This window comes from Denticeps clupeoides, chromosome 17 (genome assembly GCF_900700375.1).
Source record: "Denticeps clupeoides chromosome 17, fDenClu1.1, whole genome shotgun sequence".
NCBI classification, from domain to species: Eukaryota; Metazoa; Chordata; class Actinopteri; order Clupeiformes; family Denticipitidae; genus Denticeps; species Denticeps clupeoides.
In genome coordinates, this window is record NC_041723.1 from 7,439,416 (window position 1) to 7,462,342 (window position 22,927).

Sequence of the window (22,927 nt, forward strand, 5' to 3'; positions counted from 1 at the left end):
CTCACAGTGCTTACTTGACAAAGCATTTTCTTTGTATTTCAAAATACTGATTCACGCAGCCTCATAACCACCATCTTTGTAGATAAAAAAAATCTAATTGCTTTTTGACAAACGTTCTTAACAAGCAATGGAGAAGAATTTCGCTGCGTTTATGAAAGCGTCACACAGATGTTTGGCAGTCAAGTCAGCCTGATTAACCATATGCATGAAGTTATTTTGAAATGAGTGTGCCGAGCTGCGAGGGGGGTGTGATTGGCAGTGAGGAAGAGCCGTCTTCTGCCTTCTCCCGGCAGCTCTCAGTGCTGTCCTATCCACAGGCTTGTCTCTGATGCGAGGTGCTGTGCGCTCACTTAATGACGTGAGGGTTCGTCTGGCATGGCGGCAGTGGGAAATTTGAGAAAGGAGCTGTTGGAGTAAGTGTGTGTGTGTGTGTGTGTGTGTGTGTGTGTGTGTGTTCTGGCCTGTGTCGGGGAGTAACAGCGTGCATGCATGCATGAATGTAGGTCTGTGTGTGTGAGTTAGGTGTGTATATATGTGTGTGTGTCTGTCTACATGGGCTTTTAAAAGATTGCATGTCGGTGACTCTGGATATGCGTGCCTTTCTGTGCGAATATACAGTTGTGAGCGTGAGTGTGTGTGTGAGCGAGTCTGGGTGGGGGTTGCTGTATGCTTGGCGGCTGGCTGGCTGTGTGATGTATGTTTATGGCCCTTCATCGAGAGCCAATTACGCTGCTTGTGTGCGCTAGTGCCACGGGCTCCCGGCGGCTCTGTTAGTGACCGCCAGGAGAGAGCCTTCCTGGGCCTCTCTTCAAGCTCCTCTCCCCAGGGAGAAGAATGAGCTGCATCCTCCAGTCCACCAATGAGAGATAGGCCAACACATTTCTCACACATACAGGAAATGCATGGCCATGCGTCTTTAAATACGCTTCTTGTGTTCTCATGGTTACGCTGCTCTCCTTTGCTTCCCAGGACATCATCACTGGTTCCTGGATCTGATGGACATCAGCAGCTCTGCTGATCTCTCAGTCGCCCTTGTAGAAATCTGACTCTTCTAGAAGGTAATACTCCTTTTCCAACAACGTGTCTTTTTTTATGATATATTTGATTGACTTTATGTTATATGACATTATCAAAATGTAGACAAGGTAACAGTCAGCATGGATAACCTTTGTTATGAATACCTGTCATGCTCACAATTTTGCCAATGTGTGAATTTAGTGTACAATTGGTTAGGTCTTATAAAAGATCTCATCCTATGGCTGATTTAGGCCCATTACTTTGGGTTGGCAACTGGTTGTTAGGACTGCCCTTAATCTGGTTTTAAACATTTCTCATATGAATGAATGAAAGCCCAATGTGAGGATTCATTCATATCATGCATGCAATGATATGAATGATGAACTAGTTCATTTCTGAAAATATAAACCATTCACTCAGTGTTATTTTAGTGTTATGTGACAATCATAAAGTAGAGCAATTTCTTCTTTCTTGGCGTAAAATCAACTTTTCAATATATACCCAAGTATGAATGGTGCTTGTTGCTGATGGGCTGAGTGTTTACTTGCCATTTACATAGATGGTCACTAACAATAGGGGTTTTATGCATGTATAGGGCAGCTACACAGTCAATTTTACACTTAAAGAGTTGATTTTAACTCTGTTTCAGAAGACATTTGGTCCTGCTCAAAATTAGAGTAAAATTTACTCTACAGCCAGTGTTGACTTGTTAGTTAATGCTACTCAATTTAGTGAAATGTGTTAACACTGAGATTCACACTGTTAGAGTAATAGGATTACACTTTTTAGAGTTATTTTTATTACATATCATGTAGCTACTCAACATTATCATTACACCTACGGGCCAATACGTCTTCACTTGACACCAGCGAAACTATAATACTCTAGCAGTGTTTGGTGTTGGAAGGGCGGGTCAGATGACTGGGTTGGGGCAAATACAAACTACAATGTAAAAGCTTGAATTGTTAAAAGTTATGGTGCTTCATCTGCAGATTAGCACCAAATTAGCAACAAACAGATTACCGTTTCTCCAGATTACTTTTACCCTGAAAGGAGCAAGGCTGCCCCAGATAATCAGGATAATGCTTTGTTTCTGTGTGAGTGTGGGAAAATGCTGGCCTCTCCATTCTCAGCTACTTTTAATTAGGCTTAATTGATTTTTTCCCCCCCAAACAGCCAGTTTGTCAGATATCCAAACACTCTAATTCCCAGGTCATGCTTTGTTTGCCTTTAAGAGTGGGCAAATTATTAACTTCTGAAAAAGAAATGTTAAACGTACCAAAAAATTCAATTCAAGCACTTTATGCCTTTTTTTTATTTGTCACCTGTCTGCATGACCGTATATAATGTTTATTTGTGTTTGTTTTATATTTATTGTAGATCAAATAGTAGATTAAATGAGACCGTAAATAAGCACAAGTGTGTGCAGCGAATGCAGACAGTTTAACCAGCGATGTCAGAGTGAATCGAAGTATAGCTGGGCGAAGAACACAACTTTAAACTGTTCAGACAGGAGGGTTAGGACATGCTGCATCTGGCAGAGGGAAGCTCACATGTGGGCTTGCATTAAAGATTCATCCGAACAGCTGTTCGTGGTGCGACGCCCGCGTGTAGAGTATTCAGATCAGCAGGGCGCGCTGGAGTTCAGTTCTGAGGTTTACCTGTCTGTGGATGGGGATGGGGGGCAGTACTCACATCCCCTTGAATTCCTATAATCACACACACACAGACGGCGGGAGAAGGGTCTTCATGATTGATGCTGATGCTATGAATACTATTACAAAGTCTGAGGAGAGAACAGTTTGCGCTGGCCGGACAGAATAGTTGCCATCGTGAAAGCAAATAACCCCAACAAAAATATGCCTGCATTCTAACAACTCTGTATGCAAAGTAGGACTCTCATCGTGTGAACCCCGCTGCGCTTCTTACTTTCTTCTCCTGCCCTTTATAATATTAAAATAACCCGTTTTGTTTTCCATCAAGTACCATTTTCTGACACAAAGTCGTGAATATAAACAACTTTTTCCCTTTTTGTGCAAGTTCATGTGAGCCAGGGCTTGAATACTGCATTTGCTGCCATAAATATATTCTGTAAGGTATTCCATCATTAACGTGTGTATTTCAGCATAACGGCAAATATCAGCATGAGTATTATTTTTTCTTTGAGTGCATGAAGCAGGAAGTCGACCTTGTAGGCGCTCACATCACCTTCACACATGTGAGTTTTATGAGAAATTAAATGTGATAATAGAGTTACAGTCTTGGCAAGGGAAGTCTAACTAATTGCATGGCAGTAAACAGTTATATTTTTACGTGCCTCTGGTTGGTAATTCACACATGGTTCCTTTCCAATTGCTTTATGAAATGTGATGTGCATTCTAAAAAAACGTCTGGGATTTTCAAATGTCTGAAAATTTTATTTGCTTTTGTGATTTTCAAAACAGTAACTGGTGATATATACTATAAATCCAGCGTCTCAAATGAGTGTAAAATTTTCTAATATTAAAGTTGTTATTACCAATATGTAGAAATGTTCATCTTTGCCATGAAAAAAAAATGTATATTCATTTATTTAGTCAGGTTATCGGAATGAAAAAAACAACTTTTTTTCATAATGTAATTTTTTATTTAATGCGCTATTTTTCATGGGTAATGATGCCGTATTGAGTTGATCCATATAAATGACATTTTGATGTGTCGTGAGAGCGTGTACACTGAATCGTGATGCTTTTTCTTTTGCCTGCATTCTCGTGTCAGCAGGAATTGAGTTACCATGATGGCTTATAGAAGCCTGATCTGGTACAAATAGACCACTTCCCGCCATAAACTGATTCTGTTCATCTTTTGCCAAGAGCTCCTTCAAAACATTGGGTTTTCTCACGATGTTAGCATTCTGCCGCTGGATTACATCTTTCATATGTTTCGAACATGTCACCCGCTTGAAGTCCACTGTGTGGGCACGCTGCCTTGAGCGACTTGGCACATACGTGCGTACGAAAAACCCGTCCTCCTATAAATATCTTGCGCTGTAGGAATCACTCCCAAGTGCCCTATTTCCACATGAAAGGAATCTCACGGTGACCCCCGGACCAGCGCTTCTTTTCTTTTGTCTGTTCCCTTTTGTTATCTTTTAATTCCGGCCGTCTGCCGTTTGGCCTGCTTTCTGAAGTCCAGGGAAATGGTGGAAGGGGAAGGAGACTGCGCTAATTTGCAGACTCCTCTGCGGAGTCTGGCCTTTGTTTTCATAATTTCTTTGAGTGGGTTGTGTACAGACTGAGCATCTCCCGAGGTGCAACGTTCTCCTCTCCTTTCTTTTTTGTCCTGTCAGTTGCAGCATAAGGAGTTTTAACGTAGTTAGTTCCTCGTGGTGGGGTCTCGGGAACATAATGTAGTCCAGATCCTGGGTAAATTAGAACAGGCAGAAGCAGCTTTAGCCACGGCAGGCCGGGCAAATCCACACACTGGAGCAGCAGATTACATCAGTTCATCTGTAGAGCGTCGCTTACTGTACGGTAGCGGGGAAGCATCAAGTCTGTGTGAGTTTTTATTCTAAATTGGAGTCAGATCTTATCGCAGGATTGGCGGACGTTGTTCCATTCACGTCGGGGGTGGGCGGGGCGATAAAAGTGCGGCCTGGTCCCTCATCAAGCTTCCCCTATAAGCTCTACACAGATGAACACAGACGACAGATTCTCATATGGGTGAAAGGTGAAAATGTTTGGTCACTCCTGTTTCTTTCTTTCATATTTACAACCTTCCCTCGAACGGTGTGGATTAAATATTTTGTCCTTCCACTTGAGACCTTGATGAAAGAAAACAGTGCTATCTGTCACCGGCTCAGCCTTCGCACCTCTCTCCCCGGCAGCCTGCCACGCGAAAAATAATAAGCGTCGCAGGAGAGTCCCTCCCGCCGGAGTGCGCCATAATAGGCAGACGATCCCCTTTAGAAATAACAGCTGGTTATGTTTTTCTAATGGAGGAGACCCATCACAGGCTGTCACTGCTGGTTCATCAGCAGCTGTTAGCCGGGGACCGGGAGATTGGAGAGGGGAATAAAAAAATCAGCGTAACTCCGGCCGGTCGGCCGCGCAACGCGGCTCTCGTATGGATGAGAGGAACGGCTGATTTAATAGCGCGGCGCGCCATTGTGCCCCGTCCCCCTCCGTCTCAGCAGCACCGGGCCTCTCCGCTGCTCGGTCTAACATGTGACGCGTACCTTCTGCACCGTAAAAAGTGAGCATTGGCTAAACTTTAAAAGTTTAAACCTGTCACAACTGCTATTTTAGCGTTTATGTAAATGAGCCAGATTATAGCAGGTTTGATTGGTTTATTTACATTACATTAAAATATTAGGCGCGACAGATTCAAGTTCAGCCAGTGTTTCACTTTTTTCAGCGTGTATGAGGGAGGTCAGTAAGTTAAGGATCATGTGTGTGTGGGTGTGTGTGTGACTGGGGGGATAAACTGTAGGAAAAAATATCTTCCTGGATCCATTTGGGTGTATAAATTGTGCAATCAAACAGCGGTGTTATATCGATCCTCGCCGGGCCTCCTGCAATGCGTCGTTGTCAGAACGCGCCGGGTCAATATGGAAGGTTTGAGCGATTGTAGCAGCCAAGGAGGCCTGAACCGTTCCCTGTATTTTTAACATAAATAGGGGAAGTAAACCTCCTGTACTGTACCCCCACCCACCCCCCCATAACCAATTTTGGCCGCGTACCGTGCAAGCGAGATGGATGCAATTCCGCTGTCACATTCCTCCCACCCGATGGCCATAAACACGCCGTTGTTCAGACACAATGGCTGGACGGAGCCGTTCATTCCCCATTTCTGACTTCCATTCTGCCCCCATTGTGCCGCAGTGTTATTCCAATCTGATGTTAACTTCACGGGGCTTTTAGACAGCTGCGCTGGCTGTCTTAAAAATAGATTTGTCAAGAGTCCTCAGAAAGCGCTACGGCGGAGAACTGAGGTTCCACCATTTCTATGCTGATTTATTACTGTGTTGTTTCATTGCCGTTGCTTCCTGTGTTGGACTGGGAATTCGGCCGGAGTGGGTCTTTCCCTGTGTTTGGATTGTCACCGCTTGTGTTTACTCTCTGTCTTGTTGTGCCATCATGATCCTGGATGGCCTTTATTGCTCTGGTTGCCCCGACCGCTTGGTTACTCACGATGACTGGAAGTGATTGGACCGGAACAATTGGGAGTGCAATGTGGGAATGCGTTAATAAACATTGGTTAGCTGCCAAACTGGTTTTTGGAAGCTGTGCTTCAGTAATATGTTGAAGAATGAGACGAAGAAAAATACCGCCTCTACTTATCACGTGTGAGATTACAACATTACTGATTTCAAGGCTGGTTTTTGCCAACATGGCTTACAGCAGCTAGGTATGCATTGATAGTGACTTGTAAGGAGCCTTGAGGTAAATTGACAAATCCAGCTCCAAGTTCTGTTGGAGATTTTGGTGCAACGTCTTAGACGGGATGTCCACTACCATCTTCTAAACAGGGTCAATTAGGGTCATCTTATATCTGGGCTAATGCCGCATTTTAGTGGAATGGTCTGGTGTAAGTGTTTTACAGAAAGTTGATATTTTTTTAAACCTTCAGATGAGTTCCTTCAAAGAACAATGCTGTAGAAAGCTGTGCATAGATATGAAGGGAAAGAGCGGCGAGGCATTCCCACGTGGCGGGATGTTCGTTTCCGAGCTGGTGAGCATAACACACTGCCCTTCTATGCAGTCAGGGAGAAACTGCCCAAGTGAGAAAGAACTGAATGGTGGGAAAGAGAATGCAGAGATTAATGCAGATTCATCTGTCATCACCTGGCAGCTGATCAAACGATCCTATTGGCAGACGCCTCTCCACAATCCACTGCGGAGTCCCCTTGTTGGAAGGAAAATTCTGCAGGAACGAGGCAGAGGGGGAGACAGAGAACAGCTTTTGTTCTTTTGTCACCCTGGGCAGGGCTGAAATGTAACTTGTGTAACTTTCTTCTATCTGCTTTCCCGCCCCAAGGTTCATTCCTCAGCCATGTGACTACAGAGTGCAGGGCCGTGCATTTACTCATAAAAACACAGCTAGGTAGAATGGAGCACACTGTTGTCCATACATGTTACACCTGCCAAGAATCTAACGTCAAGGTCACAATTTTTATAATGTATTTTGCACATTTAAAAACATGTGCAAAACTTACACAGGAGAGCTTTCCAGATGACCTTAAATTAAGACGAAAAAAAGATAACAGCAATAAACCGTCAAATTCATAAAAAGTTGCCCCAAAAAAGCTATGAAGACTCATAAAAGCAAAAACTCTAAACCTAACCCTAACAGATTAAATGCAGCTAAAATAATGCATCAAAAAATGATAACCCTGGGAAATCGAGTGATAAAGCTGGATTTGGACTTGGAAGCAGATCTGAAATTAAAGCTATTCGATGGTTGAGGCCAATGGCAGTAAAACTTAAAGACCAAGTCAGGAGAGCAGAGATTTCCTTAATAGTTTAAAGTTTAAGGCATGGAACATAGAGGAATGTGAACATAAAAAGTGAGAGGCCATTCTGCTACTCGTTGATTTTAATTCATATTCAATATTAATATTGGCTATTTCACTCCCAACAAACACCAGACTAATACACATCTAATGGTCAGATTCATTTTTAAAAATTTAACACAGATTCGATCTGTTGTGCAACAGGTTGAGGCCTTTATAGGCTTATGGGCGTAATGATTGATTTTATTAAAGAGATTTTTGTTAAATGTGTTTCACACATGAATTCTGTTAAGTGAATAGGTCAATATTGTTTTTATAAGAGTTATTTGGGTTACAGGTTATTGCATTCCATCATGCTTTCTGATCACAAAAGTGATTGCTAAGGGTTCTAATGAGAACCTCAACTTTCAGATCTGGGTATGAAACAACTGAAAAACCGCTTCCATGGAGAACCTTCCATGAACACCTAGTGTACAATCCTTTGGATGGAGGGAGGAAAGGAAACTTGCACCAACATGGGGAGAGCATGCAGACTCTGCACATACACACAAGGCTTGAGCTGGGATTCAAACTCACAACCCTGGAGCTGTGGCCCAATTAAAGGAGCAGGACCCTTTTCTAATAACAATGTCACCTTTATCAGCAGAAGTCATTACCTGAGGTGCTGTGTGTGTTCTCACGGGTGTGGGAGAGGGATGAGTGCCCAGTAAAGGTCAAGAATGGAGGTAAACACGGCCCTCTAGCAGCAACGTTAACGGATCCTGGGGAAGGGCTGTCACTCATGCTGAAGTCTGAGATCTGTCCTACAGATTCTTCAGCCTGAAGGACTCGAGAGAGCACGTAGAAGTTAAGTGAGCATGCTTCAGATACGGGAGATCCGCTGGCACGGCACTTGACTGAAGAGGCAATGTCACTTTTGTGTCATTACATGATGTGAGTGAGGCTCTAATGAGGATAATCAATTCAGGAAGAACCAGACCTTTTGAGTGGAATTGGAAAGTTTTCACAGATTCCTTTGGCCTTTAATCACTGAATCACTGCTTCAGAAACCTTTAGGTGGGGTTCTGGAAATAATATTCACATCATGAATTTTTTTACCATGATTTGCATTTTCATCTAAACTGCATTTAAAGAGCCTTCATTAAATAACACAATTTTATTGTGAAAGAAACTTTGTTTAAACAAAAAAGTATGTAAATAGAATATTCTTATGGAATGTTGGAGTAAAGCATAGCGGCGCTTCAGGAGAACATGCCCCAGCCTGCTATGCTACTGTAATTAAAGGAGCACTGATGTTGTTTTTAAAAAGCAAAATGCACTCGAATAAATTTTTCTTAATATCTCAGTGATGTTTACAGACATATTGGGTTTAAGAATTATATACACATTAGGCTTCAGGTTGGTTCAGAGTTCAACATTTGAGATGGATTTATTTATTTATTTTTCTAAATTAGTGGACAGGATCCCCAAATTAAAAAGTTGATTGAGCAAATGAAGCTCAAAATGACATTGAACGCAGAGGGGAAAAGCATCTAATGAGGGAAAACCAAAGGACTGTATTGGGAGAAGCGGAACTGATGAGGGACTGATGAGGTAATGTAAGATCTGTATGAGATGGTGGAAGAAAACTGAGTAGCCTCAGTAGGTGCAGAACATCAAATGTGTTGAGCGTAAATGGAAGATGAAAAGGACAGTGAAAGGAGGAGAAAATAGGTCTGTAGTTAGGGTCTTATTTAAATAGCGATAACAGAGGGTTAAATGTGTGGTTCTGACCACAGACTGCCATATGCTATTAAATTTAATATGCAGTGGAAAAAAGAGTATTAAAATATGTGTCCTTATCAATATGTATCAAAGTCTTACTGTCATATTATCTTGTAGAGCCAGGACTGGTGGCTGTTTCTGCCAAAAAGAGCTTAGAAATACAGAACATGTGTCCCATAGTTGTTGTTGCCCATTAATATAGTGAATCCATGCAACACTATACATGTCATACAATAGATTTGCCTATTTCGGCACTTTTGTGTCTTGAGAATAATTAATTACCACTTTTACAGTCACAGACATTTTAACACAGTTACAGACTGCAGATATGATCATATGATCATATTTCCAAGGTGATTGGGAATGTTCATAATCTTTCCTGTTTACATGGTTATATGTTGCCGTGTCTTGCCGTGTCTGATGGATAAGCCTCTAGGAACAGGGTTCATAATCACTCATGTACTCAGGTCTAAGGGAACATACTGCAGCTATCTCAGACACATTGGATGCAAGCTATCTTAGAAAAAAACAAATAATAATAGGGCAGTGGTGGCCTAGCGGTTAAGGAAGCGGCCCCATAATCAGAAGGTTGCTGGTTTCAATCCCGATCCGCCAAGGTGCCACTGAGGTGCCACTGAGCAAAGCACTGCTCCCCGGCCACCTGTCATGGCTGCCCACTGCTCACCAAGGGTGATGGGTTAAAAGCAGAGAACATTTGTGAGGACATCACAATGACAATCACGTCACATTCACTTTCAATAGTAGATTGCTGTCATTTGAATGCCTGCTTTGCGGGGCTTATGTGTTAAGTGGTTTAAATGCTTTTCTTGGAATAACATAGAACTGAAGAAGAGGACGGAAGGACTTCACAGATAAGTTTAGAAAATGGGGGAAGAGGCTGAAATAATCATCTTTTTGGATGGCATCCAGTTGCCTTCGAGTGTTTGAGGGTAGAGGACACCTTGTGTCAGCTCTTTTCAATTAGCAAAATGTTTTATTAAAAAAGGCGATTAGTCTTTCTTACAACAGACTGTTTGTGTTGTCAGAAACTCACGCGAGTGGGGCAGAGGTGATTACGTACGAAATGAAATGCCAAACGGCACTGGGCCTCGGAGAAGGGAAAGACGGGAACAAGAGGTGGCGAGAAGCACAGAGGAGATTAACAGTCAATAAATAACAGGCATTGAAATGGTGGCTTTTCAACCACAGAGACGCATTGTGTTAAAAAAAATATTAATTCGGTCCAAAGAAATTAAATGAAATCAGAGGGGGATGAGGAGGATAGAACAGAGAGCATTAAGGTCCTGGAGAAATTACTAGACAGATGAGGAGGAGGAGGAGGAAACCATTGATTTAGAAGAGGTCATCATAAGCCTGGAGGAATGGTCAATTCTCATCTAGAATTATTTTGGAACATTTTGTTCTTGTTTTATACTTGCGTTCTCTTTTATCTGCTGTATCCATTAAAAAGAAAAGTGCAGGGGATTGTAAAGATGTGCAGCATATCTCATCTGTATGAAGTGAGATTCATTAATCATTTTTTGTAAGCAAGTAATAAACTGTTAATAATAGTTGCTAATAAGCTAAAATGTGTCACATGCCCCTTCACCTCATGGTTTTTCTATCTGCTTTGGCATAAATACTTATCACCAAGCTTTTTTTATACAGAAACTAAATAAAAGTAGTTGTAGAATGTAAAACATAAGATGAAAAGAACAGGAAATAGGTGTAGACTTAAGCAAAGGTGGAACGGATAGTAAGTTCATTATAATGTCAGGGACAATGTTGGCTCATTTTATCTTTTTTTATTTTATCTTTTTTATATAAGGAACTTTAACTGAAAGTTCACTTGCCTTCCTTTCATCTGAAAAAAAAAACTATTTATGCAAAAGTACCTGTTACAGGAAAAAACTTTATAGAGAAGATGCTACTCAGCAAGGAATAAACGTAAAGAATGCATATGACTCTCCCCATCACTTGTTCCTGTGTTGTGTTCAGGGTTACAGCATATGATGCTGTAAGTGATGGGGAGAAGTAAGACTTGTAAACGACATCGAGGTAAGGGGACAGAGTCAAGAGAAGCTGGAAAACGTCCAGAACAAAAATAGATTTTGTTTCCTGGCAAATCTTTCAGCTATGATAGAGCACCATTCAGGTAGCTCCATAATCTTCAGTGCAGCGAAGGATCGGGGGGGGGGGTCTAAAAGGAGAGATGAAGAACATCAGAAATGTAGAGAAGAGTGACCTTTACCGAAGCAGAATTCTGAGCGTAGATGTAACCGTGACCAATAAGTGGAAATAAGAAGGACGTGTTGGAAACCGTTTTGAATCCGGGGGTAAAATGAAGATCAGAGAAGGAAGAGTGAAGAAAAGGAAATCAGAAGCAAGACAAAAGAACTTTCCTCTCACAGAGACAATCAAATGGCCGCAGGGAGAACGGCATGTTAGAGAGGAGCATTTAATTGAGAAAGAAAAAGGAGCAGAGGACCCATGAGGGGTGTATGGAAAGCACTGTAGAGGAGAAATGGAGAGAAGAAGGAAGAGGGAAGACAAACAAGGCCTCAGAGGAATAGACGTATAGAAAGGGGGAGGGGGGGGGTAAGATTTATTCCTGGAAGGATTATTCCAGAGGAGGAAATGGAGGCGCAGAAAAGAGCCAGGAAAGAACAGAAAGTTCCCAACGACTACAGGAAGAGGAAGAACTTCACCTCAAAACTAAAAGATTGACAAAAAATAGCAACTTACTGAACTTCAGCAGGTAAGATGCAGAGAAGCAGACAGACCTACTGGGATCAGGTTTTGCTCATGGAGTCTTTGAGTTTTTTTAACCAGTCTGCGTTGCCACCAGATGGAACTTCAACAACAGCATCATCCTGTGGAGGTTGACGGACGATTGACTGATGAAAATAAAATAGTAGGAACTCATGTTGTCAAGGTTTACAATTTATTTCCATCTGGGAACGGGATCCAAACTGATCAAAATGAGACTGCCAAAGAAGAACAGAAACGGTTTACAGAAGACGAACCCACTGGCACCAGACCACTGCTTATGAGTGGAGAGGTGAAAAAGGAGAAAACAGGAGAAGGATGGATGAGAGCTCAGCAGGAGGGAAGACAGGTCGTCTGCTGCAACAGCATGACTTTGGATGGAGCCAGACGGGTGAAGAGCCTTCATATGGTTTCAGAGGGCAAATTAGGATGAAAGATCTAAAAATGAAATGTCCAAACGACAACTAAAATGAATAAATAGTAATACAAAAAAACAATACAAGAACATTCTTAAATATTAATTGGATTAACAAAAATAAAACAAATTCTTCTGTGTGTAGCTGGAAACCCAGTGGGCACAGGGTTTCGGTGAAAGAAGGCCACAACTTGGCCGGTGTGACCCAGAGGACGGGTTATGCAGGGAACTCAAACCTGCTAGAGTGGCTAAAATGCTCGATATTCCCTCACCACACTGCTTCTCACTCACTTTTCCCATGTCTTTATGTCCTGTGTCCTAGTGCACTTTGTAAAACAAAAAGTATGGCAAATCATTTTTAACTTCTAATTCAAACACTTTTGGGTTGATTTTTGCCAATTCACGGTGCATGGTTACATCCCTAGTTTTGATGTTTGTGCACATCAATGGACACAGTGGTGACCAAATCACCAAGATCAACTCAGCAGGAGTGAGGTGACTATCTGAAGCCTGCAGACTGGGGTGTCTGTGCCTTTACTTGTTTTTTTTTTTACACTAGGGGCATTTTTCACCGTCCAACTTCATCTAAATCTGTCATAATACATTATGTTTGAGTAACAAAATCATTCCGCAGTGTTTTGTTATGAAGTACAGTGCTGTAACCCAGCCATGGATTGTCTCTGTAGGCCCTGCGGTTGACTTGAAGTGGTCACGGTGACTCATCTGCTCACATAACCTTTAACTGCTGCTGTACACTGACCTCTTGAGGGGGATCGGCCTGGGCCTTCTGCCCGGCGCTGCAGACCTGCTGAGCGGCCACTGCCACACGGATTATCCGCTGAACTCATCCACTGCCAGGTCCTCCATGGTCACAGGCGGGGGAAGCGTGTTGTCACTCAGATGAAGGGCTTCCTGCCGAGGGTCCACAGGAAGTGATGATTTAAATGTGCAGCACCCTCAGGGTTACTGGCTGTTGGTTTATAGAAAACATACATCTTTACCTGCAGGAATAATGTGGAAAGGTGAAAAATAATCTCATTATCCACCTTTTTATTCTATTCAGCTCATTACTTTGCTGTCTAATGTAAAATCACGTTCATATGATGCACAAGCAGCTGCCAATCAATGTGCATATTAAATACATTTTTAAACAACACAGATTTCTCAGATGGGTGAAGTGGCCTGGGCTGATGAATCCTGAAGTGCTTGTAATTAGGATAATTGAAGCTTTGATGTCTAACAGAAAAAAAAACTCTACAGCTGAGAATGTTCAAAAAAAGAGAAGCCAAGCTCTCCTTGGTTGGAAGGAAAAAATGCCTAGAAGTGTTTCTTTTGTGCAGCAGAAGGTCACAGCTCTGCCCTCTACTCTACATTTTGAATGAACTTCCTCTGCCAGTGCACTGAAAGCGTGCTGAATGATGAGAGCGAGAGGAAAGGGTGAGAGAGGCTCTGAAGATTCCACAGCCGATCCCTTGTTTACAATTAATTTACATATACATTAACAAGATATTCTTCCAATTTAATCGCCTTATTTTCTCATTTGCAGCATCTTTCAAAAGTCACCTCTCCCAGCCCTCCTGCTATGGGTGGGCATGCTGTTATTTCTGCAGCTGAAGGTTCGATTTCTATGTAAATTGAATTGTGGACATGTATTAATTTGATGGCTTTGTTTTTAATTTAGGGGGAGCAGGGAAGTTAAGCAGACCTCAGCGCAGAATCGGATTCAACAGAGCCACCCACAACGCCACGTTCCACTTTCTCACCCATGCAGGTCAGTGCGATTTTGTTGTCTGCAAGTTTAGAAATATTGTGTGCAGAACCACATTGGTTACCTAGTGGGTAACACACTCGCCACCAGAAGACCACAAAGTCACAGGTTCGAACCCAACTGATTGTGACCCTAAGCAAGACACTTAACCCTAACTGTCCCTGTAACTACTGTTTTTTAGGTGCTAAGGATGAGGGCATCTGATAAATGGCATGAATGTAAATATAATGATGAAGTGATGTTGTTTCAGGTTCTCCATCCAAGCTGCTTGCCTGCTCATGATATTTTAGAAAATTAGTTGTTGAGCATTTAATATTTATGTTGCACAAGTCGGCTGGTCGCTGGCATTTATTATTAATTAATATTCAGAATTGCATCTGTTATCTATAAATAGCAGCTCTAATCATTGTTATATTACTTAATATTTTTCTGATAAACCATCATATATCAGATATTGGTGTTGCAAAAGTATAAAAGTAATAGTTCATTAAATGGATGTGTCCATTAGCCGTTGCTAACGAGCAATTGTAATGTAAATGAAAAGGTCATTACAATGGAGCATCTTTTGCATGTAATGAGCAAATATCCATCCACACGTTGTACATAACCACTGCACTGTGAATAAGAAAATTATGTTTTGTATTATGCATGATGTGTGGTGAAGTGACGGCTGCATTTGAATGATCATTTGATTGCTTAATTTAATATGCATGTGTGTTCATTTAAAAATCACGAAGCTATTTTACATTGTACTTGTATAAGAGGGATAAGAGCCAAGTGGAGTGGCTCACAGTGTGTGTCAGTTCTATGGTGTGTGTGTGTGTGTGTGTTTTGGGCAACAGAGCTTTTATCATCTTTAAATGTGCCAAAAATTAGTCTGGGGAAAACCAGGAGTCTGCCTGGTTCCTGAAGAATTAATAAGCCTGTCTCATTTGAATGTGGGGAGTGCAGCAGAGTCGCTCTGTGAGTCCCAGTTTTACATTTACTTGACGGCACCTTTGATGAGTGCTGATAATGTACAGCGGATCCCAGGGAGTGTGTGTCTTACAATAAAGAGTTAGTGTGTGTTTGTAGGGAGGAAAACTGTTGCAATCCAGATCCACTTTATTATGACTCCCTCTTACCAGTGCGCTGTTTAACATGCAAAAGTTTAGTCTTATGCCAGGTCGCTTTCTAATATTTATCAAAATATGAAAAATCTACTATATGTACACCTCATTAGGTGTATCTGAATGAGAAGATTGGTTAGATATTTATATGTTTTTGCATTTGATAAGATGTGTTTTTGTAATGCAGTAGCATTAGGCAACAAGTGAACAGTAAAGGCCCATTTAAACTCCACATCTAAGAAGGTTAGGGCCTTCTCTCTGTGTCTCATTACAATCAGAAAACATGTGGATTTAGTCAGAATAGAGCCGTATCACTGGAATCCATGCCAGCAGTGGAACTTAAGCAAAATCTATTTAATGGTTTCATGGTTTAATTGTCACACTGACATTGCCGACACCACTTTTGTTACTTTCTTTATACCCACATTAAACACATACACTGCCTAAAAAGATAAAGGGAACATTTAAACACAATATAACTCCAAGCTAATAACACTTCTGTGAAATCAAACTGTCCACCTAGACAACAGGTGGAAATTATAGGCAATTAGCAAGACGTCCCCAGTAAAGGCGTGGTTCTGCAGATGGGGACAACAGACCACTTCTCAGTTCCTATGCTTTCTGACTCATGTTTTGGTCACTTTTGAATGCTGGTGGTGCTTTCAGTCTAGTGGTAGCATGAGACGGAGTCTACAACCCACACAAGTGGCTCAGGTAGTGCCGCTCATCCAGGATGGCACATCAATGCAAGCTGTGGCAAGAGGGTTTGCTGTGTCTGTTAGCAAAGTGTCCAGAGCATGGAGGCACTACCAGACGTGGAGGAGGCTGTAGAAGGGCAACAACCCAGCAGCAGGAGAACTTTTCCAGGAGGAATAGGAGGAGCACTGCCAGAACCATGCAAAATGACCTCAAGCTGGCCACAAATGTTCATGTGTCTGCTCAAATGGCCAGAAACAGACTCCATGAGGGTGGTATGAAGGCCCAATGTCCATGAGGGTCCAACACCATACAGCAAGATTGGCAAATTCGCAACTGGCACCCTGTGCTCTTCACTGATGAAAGCAGGTTCATTCAGCACATGTGACAGACGTGACAGAGTCTGGAGACGCCATGGAGAACGTTGTATGGCCTGTAACATCCTCCAGCAAGACCAGTTTGACAGTGGGTCAGTAATCGTGTGGGGTGGCATTTCTTTGGGGGGCCGCAGAGCCCTCCATGTGCTCGCCAGAGGTAGCCTGACTGCCATTAGGTACCAAGATGAGATCCTCAGAGCACTTGTGAGTCCATATGCTGGTGTGGTTGGCTGAAATGTGGCTGGAATGTGTCAGCAGTTCCTGCAAGTCAAAGGCACTCATGCCATGGGCTGGCCCGCCCGTTCCTCAGACTTGAATCCAATTGAGCACATCTGGGGCATCATGTCTCCACCCACCAAGACTGCACCACAGACTGTCCAGGAGTTGGCGGATGCTTTAGTCCATGTCTGGGAAGAGATCCTTCAGGAGACCATCCGCCACCTTATCAGGAGCATGCCCAGTCATTGTGGGGAGGTCATACACGCACGTAGAGGCCACACACACTACTGAGCCTCATTTTCACTTGTTTTAAGAACATTACAAGTTGGATCAGCCTGTAGTGTGTTTTTCCGCTTTAGTTTTCAGTGTGACGCCAAATCCAGACCTTCATGGGTTGATTTACAGTGATTCAGATCTAAGATGTGTTTTTTTTGTGTTCCCTTTATTTTTTTGAGCGTATTACCAGCTGTGAATACATCTCCTCCACCAGCAGCATGTTTGTCGGTCAATTTGGACTGTGGACTGCCCTCTAGTGGCTGCTCTCAACTCCAACGTAAATGACATACAGATATGTAAACGGAGCATAAATGAGCCCTAATGTAGGGATGTAATTATCTTAACAAATTGTGATGCTAGATTTATCCCTCGTCACTGCCCAAAGCGTCAGAAGTGACCAATGGAGCAGTAGCTCCATTTTTTTTAAACATGCAGATGGTCTGATTGTTGAAATGAGGAAAAAAGCAACAGGACACGCTATGGGAATTCAAGACAGGTGACCTTGGGAAACCTTGGGTTCATTCATTTAGATGTGCACCCCTTTGTGACAATGGCCTCTTTCAAAATGGCTGACATTTCCTGCCACACTGTAAGAAGTTTTTAGGAATAACTTGAGGAACTTGTCAAAGAGTTGAAGATGTTGGCCTGGCCTCCAATCAAGTGACATGCAAACAGAATCAGGATTATGTTTATTAACATATTATTATATGTTTATTAACATGTTATTCACACACACAAGATTTTTTTCCTGCTGAAAATATGATGAAACATTTAGTGTGATCAGGCTATGGCAAGGCCCACAATGTCAAGAGAATTACCCATGGTGAATTTGTAATATGCCACTCAATACGAAGCAGGCCTGTGTTATTACTCTCAGACATCCTTGCAGTTACTGAGGCTGGGATTCATAAATGATGCAACCAGTTCTGCTGCAACCAGTTCACTGCCCTTCTGTCTTTTACCCAAAACCAAGTGAGCATGGTGGTGCCTAAACCCATCCTATTTCCAACCCATCTCAATCAAGCATAAGCACCATCTTTTTCGCAAAGCCAGAATTTTTTGGACGGTGGATGAATTTAAAGATTTCCACCACCCTGGAGTAAGCGCTTTGGGCTTGCGAGCCTGCTAAATGGCAGCATAGGTGGGGAGAAATGACATTTTTATGAGCAGGCCTTGCCCAGTGTGTAGTTCATTCTCTTCAAGCAATCATCAGAGCACACACAGACAGAGCTGAGAGATGGGCAGAAGGCTTTGGTGCAATGTGAGGTTGGTTTTAAAGTAGTTTTCCCTAGAGTGCTAATGAAACAGCAGGGTTTCCACACCCGGCTGAACTCCCCCGTGGGAGATCTTTTGTGAGGTTTCCGAAGCCATGGTGAAATCTAAACTGAAGTGACACTCATAAGCACAGGCGAGCGTGCGGGGGGTTAGGCTCTCCCTGAGCGAGGGGGACCTTTGAATAGGCAGATTGACAGGCTAGGCAGTCGGAGGAGATGGAAAACGCTTGTACATCTTTTGTGGCACTCAGGGTTCAAGATTAGAGATTGACAGCTATGGCGCGGCACCAGCAGTTAGCTGTGACACTGGTGGGTGTCCGATGGGTGTCCAGTGACCACTGACACTGCGGGTGTCCGATGGCAGCGGCTAATTTGTGGAAAATCCATCACGCACGAAGCAGGAAGTCAGCTGATGGTCAGTGTAATTAGCTCTGAGTTATTCCATGTAAACACAGTTGAGCCGCTGCATTAGCTTAAGCCTTCAGAAGAGGTGGATACTGTGCAAATTCATGATTTGATGCAAGCAAACAAATTAGTGACACAGTTATGTTTTCACAAAATATCACCCATTTTTTCTGCAAAAAACTGCGGAAATATACAGCAATAATTTGGAAATGGCGCTAACAGCTCGTTGGTCTACTGCAGTGATTCTCAATTATTTTCTGTTATGCCCCCTAGGAAGTGAAAGAAAGAGTGAAGTGATTATCATTGTGATGCACAGTGAACACAGCACACGGTGCACACAAAAAAATGTGTCCGCTGCATTTAATCCATCACCTTGGCGAGTAACCACTGTCCACTTTTTTATACGCCCATTTCCATCCCCTCTTCCACTTTCTGCATTTTTGACGGTATGCAATGTTTCCAATTAAACCCTAAAGTTTAATGTATAATAATTATTTCTCTGTCTTTCCATTTGAAACTTTATTTTGAAACGTTCCATACCAAAACTGAAAGAAGCGGAGGAGTGGCTGTATTACTAAGCATTTTCACAATTCATCGGCTGTAGCGATTGAAAAACCAATCTGCCAAATGCTAACCTCCCAGAGTCACACACGCCCCCTGGCATTGCAATGCTCCCTCCCAGGGGGGCATGCCCCACTATTTGAGAGACGCTGGTCTGGTGTAAAGTAAGGCGTCCTTAGGATATACATGAATAAAACAAGAAAGAAGCAGGATTTTTAATGATGTTTGTGATTGTGACATATTGACTGGTGTGGGTTTAAATAATTCAGAATGAGGAAGCAGTATGTTTGAGGAGTAGCTGGGCTCCTCCCATTTTAAACTATTTTCATAAAAACATCATCAAAGTATGTGTTCTGAGTGATAGAAATGCTTACACACCAAAGTAAAGCATCATTGGTTTTTCTTCTTCATGGTATAGATAATTTCCCCTGTCCACACAACCAAACCCCATCCTTAGCAGTGTAGTTGCACTTTTTCGAAATAGTGGCCATAGTATATCATGAAATGAATTGAAAAGTAACCCTGGACCCCTTCAGCCGCAACACAGTATTGAATGTATAAATAAAGATTTATGGAGTAAGGCTGTATTTGCTATATTCATTATGCATCCATTAAATCTGATAGACATGATTATTTATTAAAGTTTCTGTTATTTAAAGGAGTTAAGTCAATGATCAACGTGTCTGAAATCACTCACAGACTCCAAGGGTCTCAGAATGAAAGTATAAGTGATTGCTGTTCTTCTGGTGAAATAGTTTAATACTATTATGTTTTCCTTTCCGCTGTGATTAATTACTGTAGTCATTAGTATAAATGAAGAATTAATGTTTGCCTTGAGGCAATAATCCAAGGTAACTCATTTGAAGTGAATTGTTGAGCAGTTTACGTGGTGCCAGATATCCAGACTGTGAAAACAAACCAGGGTGAGCAAATAAGGATATTGCATTCATTTGCCCTCTGTCGAGAGGAGATGCTGTAATGCGTCACATTGTGATATTATGAAAGTGAAAGTGATTGTGAAACACTGCAGCACAGTACACAGTGCAGACATTAAAGTGTGTCCCCTCCCCATCACCCTTGGTGAGCAGTGGGCAGCTATGAAAGGCGCCCGGGGAGAAGTGTGTGGGGACGGTGCTCTGCTCAGTGGCACATTAGTGGTTCGGGATTTGAACCAGCAACCTTCTGGTTACGGGTCTGTTTGCCCTGTGGTTGCTGGGGACATTCAGGAGAGGACTTTGTCGATCAGGTTTGGCTGCATTCACAGCTGGTAATTTGTAAATTAATTTTTGGTGTGGAAACACAGCACCTTGTGAAACACCAAATCAGACACGTTGAGGAGCTTCACGTATTCCTGTGTGCTGCAGCTGGAAACATGCAGCAAAATGAGATTTCTCCCCATAGTTTCCCAGAGAAAATAGAATTTAGCGATGACTCATACCTTTCCCATGAATTTATAACCGTTGACCGCCTCATCCGTAGAAAGATTACCTCCCAATTTACACACAAATCACCTCTGTTTGTTTTCACATTCAGCTGTCGGTCTGCAAAGCATTTTTTTTTTTAATCTACAGAACACTCGCTCAAAATAGAATACGGTCTCAGCAATATTAAACAAGGGTCCAGGGTTTCACACCATTCAAAGCCATTTCTTTACTTTCCTTTTCTTTCCAATAAAAGCAATGTCTGTATTCACTGTAGTTATTTAGACCAACAAAGCAAAAGCCAAAGACTAGGCCAAAATATCAATCTGCCAGCAATTGTGGGTGATAATAAATAAGAACTGAGACCTGAGATGACACTCAGCAATATGAATGTGTAATAAATATAGTATAGCTGTTAACAAGCCATCAAACAAGGAAAACAGAGAACAAGAACATAGTATAGTATAAGTATAAGTACAAAAAACACGACAGTGAACTTGAAGATCCTTCACTCTACAAAGACATGATACAAAGGTTATCATGCAGCATGGTGTTTGCATGGGCACTGCCTGTCAGAGATTTGATAGCGTGATGGGATGGGGACTGAGCTCATGTTCTGTAGGTGAGAATGGATCAGATAGCACCAGGCCGGGGGAACCTGGACATCAGCTCAGGTTTGCATCTACTACTGGTAACATTTACATTTACAGCATTTACCAGACGCCCTTATCCAGAGCGACTTACAATCAGTAGTTACAGGGACAGTCCCCCCTGGAGCAATTTAGGGTTAAGTGTCTTGCTCAGGGACACAATGGTAGTACGTGGGATTTGAACCTGGGTATTCTGGTTCATAGGCAAGTGTGTTAACCACTAGGCTACTACCACCCTAAGTAAGGGTAAGACTAAGTAAGGGTAAGACTAACACTCCAAAGCAAACAAACAAATGGCATGAGTAAACTGTGCCCTTAATACACCAACGCATCACTATGAGACAAGCATCCAAAAGTGCTGAACTGTTTTGGGTGCAAGTCTAATTCTATACTGATTCCACTCTTTAATCATTTGGCAATGGCTTCTGAATCATTCAGTATGTACTATGGAAGCTCATTTGCTGCTTTGCAATTCCAGGAACAAGACAGCTTGTGATTATTTTGTATCAGGTCAGTCTGCAGCAGAATGTCAGGAATGTGTCATCTAGACCATGACTACGGTCTACATGCAGAAGTAAATCAACACCAGATAAGAAAGAAGGAAAATCAAAGTCTTGACCTTAGACTCATTGAAATGCTGCGACATGCTCATCGGCTCTTAAGCAGACAATTCAAGGTAGACATACTTGACATTTACATTGATTTTTATATGAAGTTTTATATGGTAGATGACGCCAATATTATGTTCTGTTGCACAGTTTTTTTTTTTTTTTTCGAGATTGAAGAGATAAGAAGAAATAGAAATTAGTGCTAATAATGGTCAAGATAAATATATGTTTAGTTAAACATATATTTTTGCAATCAAAGTAAAGACTGACTAAAAAGGGGGTAGTTTTCAGAACCTTTTCAGAAAGGGTGCTGTGGTAGAACTGCATGTGCTAATAGTGTTTTTACATAAAATAAAAAAAAAAAAACTTTTACAAATTATAAAATGTATTTAGTTACATACATTTAGCGACAAACCTTTGTTCAGATTGCATGCAATGCAACACACCTCAATTTAGAGTTGTAAATATTGGAGGTTCAGGGTTAATTTTATTTTAGTCGAGTTCGTGTCAGGTTGAGTCAGGCTTATTCTGCTTTTTTTCATCTCATGCTTGAACATTGTCTATTTATTTCCTTAAAATTCACCATTTAAGGGGCTTTTAAAAAAATTCTCACAGGAGAGTATACCCGTGGACCCCGCTTGACAATAATGATAATCAGGGTTATTATATATCAGGCTGTTTATATATGTGAGCCCAGAGGCCAACAAGCTATAAAAGTGTGTTGCTGCTCACCTTCTGGGCATGGAAAAAAGTTTTATTAGCCCTGTATATGCAGTCATATGGCCATATATGTTTTCTGCATAGTGCCTGAATGTTATTAGCATGTATTCTCCCACTAGGACTTACTTGAAATTAGGGCCCTTGGGTGCACTTAAGATATTGCGTTTTGATATTAGGGCCCTTAGGTGGTATTCATGTAAATTAATTCTATATAATTCTAAAGATACGCCATTCTTTTTTACAATACTAATGACTGAATTTAACTATGGGACGAGGCACCAACTGTCTATATCTGTCAGGCTTATTGGTCCTAGTGTTCCTAAAAATATATTCATTTAAATAGCAGCATACATTACTCAATCCCAGCGCTCTGGCTGAACAATTT

At 41.9% G+C, this 22,927-nt stretch overlaps 1 protein-coding gene across 2 annotated transcripts in view; it reads left to right on the forward strand.

The window, feature by feature from the left end:
• Window positions 1-22,927, forward strand: part of mgat4c (mgat4 family member C) — a 98,457-nt gene that overhangs the window by 40,791 nt on the left and 34,739 nt on the right. For both annotated transcript variants that reach the window (XM_028959151.1, XM_028959150.1), the window contains exons 3-4: window positions 970-1,058; window positions 14,140-14,229. The gene's annotated coding sequence lies outside the window, so the exon portion shown is untranslated. The remainder of the gene's footprint in view (window positions 1-969; window positions 1,059-14,139; window positions 14,230-22,927) is intronic.